The 10134-nt window shown below is 41.1% G+C and overlaps 1 protein-coding gene across 2 annotated transcripts in view; it reads right to left on the bottom strand.

The window, feature by feature from the left end:
- SULF1 (sulfatase 1) overlaps nucleotides 1–10134 on the bottom strand; it is a 226228-nt gene that overhangs the window by 197431 nt on the left and 18663 nt on the right. The window contains exon 1 of one of the 2 annotated variants that reach the window (XM_011976496.1): nucleotides 2067–2518. The exons of the other annotated variant lie outside the window; for it this stretch is intronic. The gene's annotated coding sequence lies outside the window, so the exon portion shown is untranslated. Of the gene's footprint in view, nucleotides 1–2066; nucleotides 2519–10134 lie in introns of those variants that run through there. 2 annotated transcript variants of the gene reach the window in all.

The following is a 10134-nucleotide window of genomic DNA, read 5'->3' as shown; positions in this document are numbered from 1 at the left end:
GACTTTTACTAGGCAGAGGGAACCATTCTGGCTTCAGACTTTTACTAGGCAGAGGGAACCATTCTGGCTTCAGTACTGACTCTTAATCTTGAACACATTTGTATTTTTGCTATTATCTTGTTTTGAAAATCATCTGTTGTTTAAGTCTGTCTCCTTAGACTACCAACTCTTCCAAGGTAGGATATGAATCTTATTCATCTTTGTACCACTGGTGCTTTGCTCAGCACGCAGTACATAGTAGATGCTCAATAAATGAATGAATTGAATGAAAGATGAAAAAATAGAGTAAATGAAAAAGCTCTAAAACGGACTAAAATGCCACTACTTTCAGACTGGGTGCTAGACATTTTACATATATTATTTCCTTTTAGGCCTTTCAACTCCTCTCCTTGGGGTAAGTAATATTGATCTTATTTTATAGATGTGAAACCTGAGGCTGAAAATCTTAAAGATCTTGCTGCTGGTCATGCAACTAGGTAATGACCAAACTAAGCCTCAAATCCAGATCGCATCAAAGCTTGTGTTCTTTCTATTATGATTGAGTATGACTTTGAGGCTAATGCTGAGATTATGTGGTTCATCTTTGTAATCAAATTAGGCAACGTATAGAATTTGGTGTTGAAATATCACTTTTAAATTTAGGGGTAAAAGCAACTAGAATCCAGTCTTATTTTTGACTTCAATTATACCTTAGAATTTCATGGGAGCCACAGAGAATTCTAAGTGAAAATATCATTTAAAGAGAATGTGAAACAAAGACATAATTTTATAATATTTCTCATATGTGTTAACAAATAATGAATAAATATTGCAATCTGAAAGTTAATGTGAAATAAGTTTCTCCACTTGATCCATTTTGGATGTTATACTATCATGTAACATACTGAGCACTAGATAGATACAATAAATGTAAGAATTTAAGATAATTAAAGACACATATACACACTAACATCTACACACATATTATCCATGGTTTTCACATCCATTCATCTAGAGGCAAAGATGATAAAGCCTTATGAACGAATCACAGCACTTACAGCATTAAAAGTGAGAGGACTTGCTTTTCTACATTATTACCAATTCATAGTTCTTAGTTTTCTTACCTGAAATCTTATTAAAACAATAAATCTCAGTATCTCATAGCATACCAAATTATAATCATGGTTTTATAAATGCAAATTGTACAATTGCCCAAAATAGACCCTTTGTTTTTTGGCTTGTTCAAATAGCAAGTCATAGTTGCTAAGTATTCAGAAGTTGTGTCTTTCTTCATGTTATTCTAGAGTTTTAAGTTCACCTCTTGTTAAAAAGCAGTTTCTCAAAGCAGTGAGCATAATCTCTGAGAAGAGTACTCTGTTAATTCAGCACTCTTTACAGAAACATAGTTTGATAACAGGGCTTTGAGTTTTGCCTGTGCTTAAAAAGTTAGAGTCCATGTTTCTTTAATATTAGAACCTTCAGTTATGCAGTGAAAAATTTAATAAAAATTCACATATTCACTATAGCTACAGTGCTTTGTACAGTTTACCCAAGTCAGTGCAAGTTTCAAGCCTGCACTGAAAGATGGGATTTATTTCATAGTGTGAAAAGAAACTTTCAACAATTACAACTGATTGAAATTGTGACTACCCAAGGCAGAGAAACTGAAGATCGAAGTGGCATCGTTTCTCCTTGTCTAACAAGCCAGGTGACTAACTAGGGCTCCTCTTAAGGGCAAAAAGGTGTGTGTGTGTGTGTGTGTGTGTGTGTAGTGTTGTGTGCGTGTGGTGTGTATCAACAGCCAGACATCACCAGAATGCTGTCAAAGTGGCCAATTTCAGCACCTCTCCTGGGTGCTATTTTGTTCAGTGAATTAATTATCAACAGAAAACTCTTTCCCCTCCTATTATCATTACAAGGGACCAAATTTGGGTGGAGGACTTTGGCCAGAAACATACTTTCCATCATCTGAGAATCTAATGAATAATAATATGATGAATAATGAATAAATAATATGAAATGGACAGGGACAGGAAGGAAAGTTTGTCTTCTTTCTTTTTAAAGTAAAAGCAGAGCACGATACTTACAAAAGCCGCCTTCAAAATCTTCTCTAGAGAAAAAGCTCTGGGAACAGGGAGGAGGCAGAGGAGCAGAGATAAGGTGGCAGCGGGACTTCCTTCCTTCTCCGGAGAGGGAGAGTCATGTTCCTTATCTGCCCTGACCTCTGAGGAGCGCCAGCAGCCGGGAAGGCCTGGCCTCTGATCCTCACTGCCCTTGCTCCTGGCCCCTGCGCCTGGGGTTTCCTAGTTGCCGATCAAGCCGCCCCTGCCCGACACCGGCCCCAAGATTCATTAGCGACGGTCTGCGAAGTGCTCGCAAGATGAAGACGGTTATATAAGCCCGCGTATTATTATCATCACACACCCCCATAGAACCAACGCTGCCAGACAAACAAAAGGCAGTTCCAAGAAGAGGAGGAGCAGAGGCAGAAGTTACACTAGGGGTGAATTTCGGGACACGGCTGAAAGAACTGCGGGAAAAAAAAAAAAGGGCAACTCAATATGTGCATGCAAACCTCGGCAAACAAACTGCGCTGCAGCCGGCCGGCTTAGAGGGCGGCGGGCAGAGGCTCAGGGTTTCCAGGCGTGCGGTTCCGGCTCCCTGAGCACCCGCCCGGCACAGTAGCTGCCTGTGGCAGGATGGAGTGGATGGGAAGATGTGGTATTTGGAAAGCCAGGCGTTCCAGAGACCAAGTGCTTAGTAAACACTGATGTTTCTTAGACTCAGACCAGGTGCTTCTGCTGGTTCTCTTTATTCCTGGTCTCTTGTTTTCCTAAGGATGGTTGGCCAGGAGTTCCCTATGCCCTGTCGATCCCTCTAATTTTAAACCTCTCTGGGTCTCTCCCCTCCTCTCTGTGGGAGCAATAAACCGAACCAGAGCGCTCTTTCCACTGAGCCTGGGTCCTCTGAGAAAGTTCTGATTATTCTGAGCACCAAGCTTCCCTCCCCTCTCCCCCGACTTGCTACTCATATTTTCTTTAAAATTATTATTATCCTGCCCTGCGCCTGCCACTGCTTCCCAACATGCAAAGAAATCCTCATCTTGGCACTCAAAGCCCACAATTTCTGTCTCCACACTAATTTCCCACTTCCCATCCCGCCCTCCCGCCTCACCCCCCAGCACATTAGAATGTGAATCATTCTCTAAAGATGGCCTTTCAATTCTCCATTTCCCATCTTTACTCATACCCCAATCCTCACACCCATTTCCTTCAAGGCTCAGTTCAAATCCCGCCTCCCCCACAAAAGCCTTCCCTGATTTCCCCTCTTTTCTCCCTGTGACTCTGTTTCTCTGTTGTCATTCCTCATGCGTTGTCTGTCTCCATAGGTTTGGAACCCTGCGTTGTTCTCCTTGGTGGCCCAGGACAGGGCCCTACATAAAGCAGGTGCTTAGTGAGTATTCACTGAATGAAACTGACAGATGAATGAAACTAAACTGACCAGATCTTACCTGCATTGTCGTCAGCTATATGGGCATAGGTGAGAGCCACCACACGGTACTAAAATATGGATGGTTGGTGGATATATGCAATAGGTTCATGAGGGTTTGTAAACTTGCATAAGTTAAAAAAGAAAGCTTTTCTAAAACTTGTAGGGGAGCCTCTAAACTTCACTCAAGTCAGCTTACTTTAGGATGTAAGTTCGTGAGGCAAACAGGAATGTTGGCATCTGTTGATTCTTTGCTACTGCACATTAGGGGACCTGTAAGTGGAACTTACTTTACAGAATGCCAGGAAAATTACCCAAAGGTGAGATTTTTCAGACATCACTGGCTTCTGGGATAGATTTTAGGGAGGAACTCCTCCACTATTGAAGGAATATGTGCTATCACAACAGCAGCTTAGCAAATGAACAGCTGCTCTCGGGTGAATTGTTTTATGATATGGGGTGAAATTTAGAACACGAGCTGTCAGATACTGAATTTCTTGTGGCTTTGTATTAAAGTGTCCTTAATGACATTTCTCCTGTTATTTTTTGGTAAAGGCAACATGCTTCAAATTCCATCTGTGCCAGCTGGATTGACCGTGGTGTCATTTCAGAGACTTGGGGTGTGTCTATGCAATACACGCTCTCCACGCATACAGATTGTTCAGTGAATTGTTCAGTGAATTAGAAGAATTTTCCCCCCTCCACTAATTTGGAACAATGAAAACCAATTCAGGTTTTAAAGAATTTTGGCCTCAAATTCCTGAGGATTCGGCTTCAGGAATGACAGAGATCTTACTGCAAATTTGTAGTTCAAGTGTAGGATCGTCTGTCATTTTGTTATGCTCAGGTGAGGACCATAACCTTTACTATAGTTAGTATTTATGAATCCCTCCGGGGTTTCAGGAACCAGGCTAGATGCTTTACATGTCTTCTCAACCTAGCAGAACTATTTTTATTTTCACTTTACAGATAGGTAAATGGAGTCTGGTCATACAGCTTAGAAAGTGACAGAACTAGGATTTGAATCTAGGTCTATCTGACTCCGTAGTCAATGATTTTTCTATTCTACTGAAAGCTGAAAGAAACCTGAGATATTATCTCATCTGGCGGTTTTCAAACTGGGTTCCAAGAAGTTTTAGGCTTTCAAGGGATACTACAGGAACCTTGGCAGTGTGTGGGAAGCGGGCGAATGTGTGGGAGGCCAGGCAATCTGGCTTGGACTTTACCCGTTGGATTCAAATGGATAAACATTATTTCCATCTGTTTTATAGAGTGCCTTTAGACTTTGTTTGAGACAGTGGTTTTGCTGCTAAAAAAATATTTTAAAACTCTTGTTTAACTTCCTCATTAAAGAGTATAGCCACGTATGGTGGCTCATGTTTATAATCCCAGCGCTTTGGAGGCCAAGGTGGGTGGATCGCTTGAGCCCAGAAGTTCGAGACCAGCCTGGGCAACATGGTGTAACCCTGTCTCTGCAAAAAAAAAAAAAAAAAAAATTAGTCAGGTGTGGTGCCACATACCTGTAGTCCCAGCTACTTGGGAGGCTGAGGTGGGAGGATCACTTGAGCCCAGGAGGCAGAGGTTGCAGTGAGCCCAGATTGTGCCACTGCATTCCAGCCTGGGCAACACAGTGAGACCCTGTCTAAAAAAAAAAAAAAGAAAGAAGAGAAGAAAAGAGAAGAAAAGAAAAGAAGAGGATGAAACTTGGGGTCCAGAAGATAAAATGCCTTGTCCAACATGGTATAACTAAGGGCGATAGACCCAGCAGTAACTTCAGATGTCCTTTATCTAAAGGACGCAAGGGGCCAGTAGTTTCAGACAGAGCCTGAACATTTCAAGTTTTGTCTTTTAGATAAAGGACATTTGTTAAATCCCAGGGGAAATGAGAGAATCTACATTTCCCTGACCTGACTCTGTGTCCCGACAGTATTCTTGAAAAACAGAAGGCGGGAATACAGCCACAATGGCAAGCTAAACTTATTTTTTTTTAGCCCTTTGGCTATAAGTCTAAAGTTTGTCAACATTTACCTTGTGACAAACTACAATTAAATAAAGAGTTAAAGTTGTAATTTGTCTGGATGATTTAGGACTCTCCTACTCTTTTCATTCAAACCAAAGCCAGGAGTGTAGGATACTTCTGCATGAGTCATTTAGCTAATTACATGGTCTTGGCCCGAGAGTCCTCCTACTAGAAAAACTGCTTAAACTCCCGTTTTATCAACCTAGTCGAAAGTGGCTCTTTTCCTGTGAGACAAAATAGGTGTGGGAAAGACCTTAGAGAGATCAGGCATGGTCACGGGAGCATGAGTCTCATATAAGTTGACATAGTTTGTATAGATCGGCTTGTAAGGCCTGAAATCTCACGTGTTACCTTGGTATTTATTACCTTTGAGCCTTACCAGGACTCCCCAAGGCCTAACTGTGAGCTCCTCTATTTTCACTAGATATGTCCCCTCCAGCAGGAAAGGATGCCCACCTGGCTTATTCCTCTGTCAGCTGGGCCAGCCTCACTCCACCAGGTCTTCAACCTAAGGGGTTTTACTTCCTTACCAGCCCACACAATTATTCAAACAAGCCAATTACATCTTCCCCGGGGAGCCTGAGGGCAACGCATTTTCTTATTACTACTGCCTCCTGCAGCCTCTGCTTGTCCACTCTGTTCCCAGTGCAACCCCTGTGTGCCTTGCATAGTATGTGTTATCCTCCTTCCCTGGCCTGTGAGTTTATGTGACTCTAAGCTGCTGTGGATCTCATCTGTCCGCTGTTGGGTGCTGTGTGTTTGGTCATCCCCAGATCCCTAGGATGGACTCCCTCTCTCACCAACAGGGTGAAGAGGAGGCGAATAAAAAATGAGCAGACATTAGTAGTAATACTAAATGGAATTTTCACTGAGAGCTAGTGCCAAACAGCCCATCCGTTGGAGTTTTGCTGTTAGGCTATTTCCAAATAGAAATAAATTTTAACTGAAACGATGTGAGCTGGAACTGACCTTTATTAATTTCAGGGCCCCTGAGTTTTCTCTCTTGCTCTTTTTAATTTTTCTCATTCTCACCTGGAGATTTTTGGGAACAACAGCACTGTTCTCTTTGCTGAGATGGCTTAACTATAGTCCTGCCTAGAGGCAAAGGGACAAAAAGATGAACCTTCTATTCTTGTCATTTAAATCTTTGCTAACTGCATTATTTCAATAAAATGTAGCAGGAAGAATTTTTTCTCATCTCCACAGGCAAGAGATTATAACAAACAGATCCTTTTTTTTTTTTTTGCCACCAGAAACAACCTAAAATTAATATATTTCCAGAGTCTCAGCCCTAGAAACAAAGCTTTAGATGTTATTTCTTTTCCTATTCATGAGATTTACAATAGGAAGGTCATGTTTGCACTAGACTTCGGTTTGAAATTAATCTTCTTTTCTCCTTGGCATTTCTATAGAATCCAGGCACTTCATTATTTAGTCATTTCCAAATATTAAATAGTTGTCATTCTTGAACAACGATCTAATCTTCTCTTTATGGGTGGAGAAACTGAGTTGTGGAACTCACAAATCATTGCCAGGACATATATCACTCTGAAGGTTATGGCTACTCATTGAAATGCTTTTCGACACACGTTCTTAAACTACAAAATAAAAATGTAAATTGTTTTATAAACAGCATGAAGACCATCCGCTGACCATTAGATTGTATTAATTAAAAGCTCATTTGCATTGTGCCTTATGGGAGAAACTTTATGAAATAAATAAATATATTTAAACCCCACAACCAAACTCAACACTGAGGCTGTGTTGTAGCCACCTCCCCTCTCTTCTGAATTGTGCCTCATACAGATCACAATATATTCTTGGTTCAGTTGAACAAGGGTTCATTTAAACCACATCTGTTGCTCATCAGACCTCTATTTTAGGAGTGGGGAATTCTTTTTCAGAGATAGATTCTGTCTGGAAGGTCTTACAGCAACAAATAGTCCTCATTAAATTTCACAACATTTTACCAACATACATACAGTACTCGCTGTTACGTGATTATAGAATTCAGGCGAAACTCTGCACCCCCACTTCAAAGGATTCCTCACTTGACTAATTCTAAAGAGTAAATGATTTTCCCATCATTTGTTGTGTTTGACAATAGAAAGGCTGATGCAGCAACATTGCTAAAATGACAGCTCATTTCTATTCAAGGGGAAGGAATTTGTGTTAATATTCTTAATGACAGGCATCTTTATGAGAAATGTGAAATCATTTATCCTTAGCAATAACCTGACTAGGATTAAAAAGTACTTGGTACTTAGAACGGAAGTAATCTGTCAGGAAAAATTATTTAGACTGATGCAAATTAACCGAATAAATTGGCCTACAGTAGCTTCCTAATTATGGTGTGCAGATTTAAGTTTGTGAAAATCAGTTTGAACTGAAGAAGAATCTGGAAATGATCTTTCAAGAAGTGATCTGGCATTCTGTTGGAGGAAAAGATAACATATTTATTTGAGAAATTCTTTTACCATTTACTAAGAATTTCTGGAAGTGATTTAAAAATCAATGACGTGTAAATCAAGAAAGAACATATTAAGTAAATGCGCACATTCCTTGCTTTTTCAGAGCAACAACAGTAGTAATACCTTATGAAAATACTGAGGCATGTTCATTGTGATGCCCTAGATTCCAAACAACCAGCAGTGTTTTCTGCGGGGGCGGGAGGGTTGTTCCAACCCTCTCAGGGCTGGCTTGGGCATGGTTCCAAGGGACAAGTCTGAGACATGAGCACTTGGGCCAGTACTTAACAAGCAATGTATAGACTCGGCTGTGTATTCTGTAGGAGAGTTGTTCTACTCTTAATAGGCACGGTGTTGCACGCCAGTTAACAAGTTTTTATTGGAATCTCAGTCTTCTCTTCCTCGCCAGCTTCACAGCAAACCTTCTTTTAGCTCTTTACCAAAAACTCTAGTAAACTGTGGGAAGAAGCACTTTACCAGCGTAGGAAATTTAATTAGTCTGGAAAAAAAAAAGGTGTAAATTGCAGGAAAATGTAAACTGCCTCCATGTAATTAATGTCTGGGTTTTACTATTTAGCATTTATATACAATGCATTTATATTCTTTTGAGAGAATGCATGAATTTTTGGAGACAAACTGACTTGGGTCCAAAATCTAGCTCTACAGGTTTGTGATTTTTTTTTTTTAAAGCCTGCTTTCTTTACTTAGAACTAGAATGACCAGTATAGGAATTACAAAATCTGAAAGGAAATAGCCGTGTCCTGCATATGTAAGGACTCAGTATCATTCAATTTCTCCTTCCTTTTCTGAGAGTCTTTTACAGCATGAACATTCTGAAGCACTTGTTCAGTATTATCTGCCTTGAGTGAGCAAAAAGCATATGCCCTTTCCAGGGAGCATTAGCTGAGGAGTGACTCTGACAGTTGCCTAACTTTCTGTGTTTAAATATAAATATTAAATTATATGAAGGCAAAACAACAGGGACCCAAAAAGACAGTGATTGACAATCATTAATAATAACCTGAATGTTGTGACTTCAGCCCCAGGGACAGGCAGTCATTCAAGCATGTAAACTCAGAGTGTTGGGATGGGTGTTTGAAATCTTAAGAAATTTTTTACTGGAAAACGGTGGATTCCAGACACAGAAAAAAAATGAACATAGTCCAAGAAATTCGATATGTGCCAAATCCGGTTTGTCACTTCCTCTAAGTGTAAGCAGGTAGAAGCATAAATTACAAATGCGAAACTGTACATGCCAGAGGGCAGGAGTGTGGGAATGCACAGGAGAAGGCATTGGATGGAAAGGATAAAGACGAAGCAGTGGTGGGGACTAGGACCCTGGACACAAGCCGACTGCAGAGGTTGAAGTCTGTGTGAGATGCTGATAAGGATGTGCTGAGACTTAGACAGGAAAAAGCCTCGTTCTGCAGAATCTGGAAACGACTCATGTCTTGGGCTGGCAGGTGCATTAGGAAGAAGAAGCTGAGGCTAAGGCTGGAGCCTGAGGCAAGGGTGACAGGCAGCCAAGGGAGTGATAACAGGCAGTACCTACAAGGAATTGCTATAAGGCTTTAAACCATGTCAGGGTGAGTAACCTGAGGACCATGTGTGATTGACCTCGCAAATGCAGTTTTTACCCTGAAATTCCCTTATGTTGCAATAAAGTTAAGCTCTGCACTTAAGATGTCTGTGTGCTATACTGGAATGCACAGGATAGAACAATGATGTTATTCTAAAGTGGGAAGGGAGGTAGGTGAATGTGGTCCTCTCAATATGCCTAGTCATTCTTATTTGGGGGAACATGTATGCAAATAAATATTATGGGGAATTTTGGAGTGGGAAGAAATCACAAAAGGAAGGGTTGGAAGCATGGGTTAGAAGAAGGAGGTGGCAAGGTGTATCCTGACACTTTTCTTGAGCTCCCATCTTCACTCCAACTGGTCCCTTCTTGAGTCATTGCTCAGAGGGCAACTGTGACGGGCATCTTGGAAAGCTGGCTGTAGCCGGGTGCTGTGACATGCAGCTGTAGTCCCAAATACTCAGGAGGCTGAGGCAGAACAATAGCTTGAGCTCTGGAGCTGCAGATCAGACTAAGCAACATAGTGAGACCCCTGTCTGGAAGAGGAGGAGGCGGAGGAAGAAAAGAAAAAGAAAGAGAAGAAGAAGAAGAAGAAGAAG

This window comes from Mandrillus leucophaeus, unplaced genomic scaffold (assembly GCF_000951045.1).
Source record: "Mandrillus leucophaeus isolate KB7577 unplaced genomic scaffold, Mleu.le_1.0 Scaffold167, whole genome shotgun sequence".
Lineage (NCBI taxonomy): Eukaryota > Metazoa > Chordata > Mammalia > Primates > Cercopithecidae > Mandrillus > Mandrillus leucophaeus.
This window is presented reverse-complemented; position numbering and strand designations above follow the sequence as displayed.